The 2,547-nt window shown below is 45.6% G+C and overlaps 1 non-coding gene across 1 annotated transcript; it reads left to right on the forward strand.

Moving 5' to 3' along the window:
• The first annotated feature begins 2,475 nt into the window (after positions 1 to 2,475).
• On the forward strand, positions 2,476 to 2,547 carry TRNAS-GCU. Its single transcript has one exon. It is a non-coding gene; the product is annotated as a tRNA-Ser (tRNA).

Consider the following 2,547-nt stretch of genomic DNA (forward strand, 5'->3'; position numbering starts at 1 on the left):
ATCCCTGGGTCAGGAAGATCCCCTGGAGAAGGAAATGGCAGCCCACTCAAGTATTCTTGCCAGGGAAGTCCCATGGACAAGGGAGCCTGATGGGCTACAGTCCATGGAGTTGCAGAAGATAACGTGAAGGAGGAAACAGACAGATCTGGGCTCTGTCTCAGGCCAGGCTGCGCACATCAGGCTACACGCGTGGTCACCCTCCCGATGGACTCTGAACTCTGTGCCTGGTGTCTATAGAAATGGCATACCAATGGGAAACCAGACCCCCGGATAAAAGAGCCTCAGGACTTATACTTGGACTCTCCATCGCCTGAAAGAGTATGCTCATTATCTCTGTAACAGGACAAAGTGGTAGGTTCCATTCTGTTTATTGGGATATGACCACAGGCCTATTGATAAATATCCACTGTTTATCTAGTCTTGTGACACATGAATCATGGGTTAACTTTGATCGAATCTCTCTTTTACCTTGTCCAGACTAGTTTCAAGGAATTTGGGAAGGTGGGTTTGAGCAAGTACACTTAGGGTATATAATGTTTTCACAAAAACTGGTTGGGGTCCTTGGCTAAGAGGAGACTCTGCCTTGGGCCCGCCGGTATAATAAACTACACTCCACTATCTGCATTGTCCTGCTGAGTGAGTTTGTTTCCCGGAACGCGTGGCTACAACAAACAGCAATAGCATATGACAGTACTACAGTCGGGGTGGTTGAATTTGCAGATGGTTGATTATGGTTATATTTGGATTTTCTGCTGAGTGGTGATTAGTGCTGTGACCCGCCCCCCAACCCCAGTTTCTTTGAATTGTCCTGGGTATAACATGGGATTTGGGGTAGCCTTGAAGAAAGGTGAAGACAGAGTCAGATGGAAGAAGAGCTGGATAAGCTTTTAAGGCAGTGAATTGTGTCTCTGAAAGCAGTGAGGTGGATCTCCTCCAGGTGATTTTGAAGAGCAGTCATGGTACCAGTTTAGCAGGAGCTTAGGCTCCTAGGGGTTCTCTGGGAGTCCCAGAGGCCCAGCTGATAATTTTTTGGTTGGTGAGGATTGTTGTTTGCTGTTGGAGCAGATCCAGGTGAAGGTATTTTCACCCCAAGTCAGAAAATCGTAAGAAGTACCCCAGTCTTGGACAAACCCAGTAAACTAAAAAGAGCTCTCTGGGTCCATGTTTACTCAGGGTGTCCTCAGCCGCTTCAGTCATGTCCGACTCTGCGCCCCCTGGACTGCAGCCTGGCAGGCTCCTCTGTCCATGGGCTTTTCCTGGCAAGAATGCTGGAGCGGGTTGCCATGCCGTCTTCTAGGGGATCGTCCCAATCCAGGGATGGAGCCCGAGTCTCCTGTGTTGCAGGCTGGTTCTTTTCTTGCTGAGCCTTGGAGGAAGCCCCCAATATTTACTCAAGATGTTTATAGTGATGAAATCCTGATGCAAGTATTCAAAAAATGTGAACCATAGCTCTATTTTTAGAAATAGTCCTTAGTGTTATACCTCTATTAAACTCTTCAAGAAGCCTGCTCTTTATGTTGGTCACACAAAATAAGCAGAGGGTGGGTGAGAATTTGAAAGCAAATGACTACCAGAAGCCTCCTATAGGATTTCCATGACTGACTGACTGGTTACACAGCTTGGCTCAGCACCCGTTTTGTAATGAACCTGCAAGATGACTCCCATTTGGCACATTTACCTCTAGCCTAAAGGTTGATTCTTATCACTTGGGAGAATTGATTCCTGATGCAAAATGCTAGACTGTGGAGCCCTCCTTCCTTGGCTTCACAATCCAGATTCTAGTATCTTTAATCCCTGGTGGGAAGAAACTGAAGCGTTCCAGGGCTTGTGACAGCACCTTGAGAATGAAGAACACTGATCTCCAAGTGGAGATCATAGGTTATTCTGGAGTGAGTGACCTATATCCTGAATTTGGCAAGAGCACCCTGGCCTTTTCACCACCATACTTGGTTGGGAGGTTTAGATTTCTTTCCATGTTAGAATTTCATTCCTCATATTTATTGTAAACACTTTCATTATAATTTGATTCAACTTTTGAGGCTGGGGAATTCCCTGGCAGTCCAGTAATTAGAACTCTGTGCTTCCATTTCAAGGGACACAAGTTTGATCTCTGGTTGGGGAGTTAAGATCCTGCAAGCCATATGACCCCCCCAAAAAGTTTTGAGGCCATTTTTTTTCTTTCTCCTTTTTTTACCCCCACTATTCAGCTTGTAGAATGTTAGTTCCCCAACCAGGGATTGAACCCAGGCCTTCAGCAATGAGAGTGAAGAGTTCTAACCTCTGGACTGCCAGGGAATTCCCAAAGTCAAATTTCTGATAATTTAAAAATTTCGAGAGTTATTTCTCCCTATGCATCCTACTAATGACCTTATCTTAGCCGATAATTGGATGGTAAATCTGTACTGGTCTTTAAATATGGAACATTCTCTCAACTTTTATTGATGGTACCATTTATTTGACATGACCTTGGGGGCTTCCCTGGTGGCTTAGATGGTAAAGTGTCTGCCTGCTATGCAGGAGACCTGGGTTCGATCCCTGGGTAGGGAA

The sequence above is a fragment of the Cervus elaphus genome, chromosome 27 (genome assembly GCF_910594005.1).
Source record: "Cervus elaphus chromosome 27, mCerEla1.1, whole genome shotgun sequence".
NCBI lineage: Eukaryota > Metazoa > Chordata > Mammalia > Artiodactyla > Cervidae > Cervus > Cervus elaphus.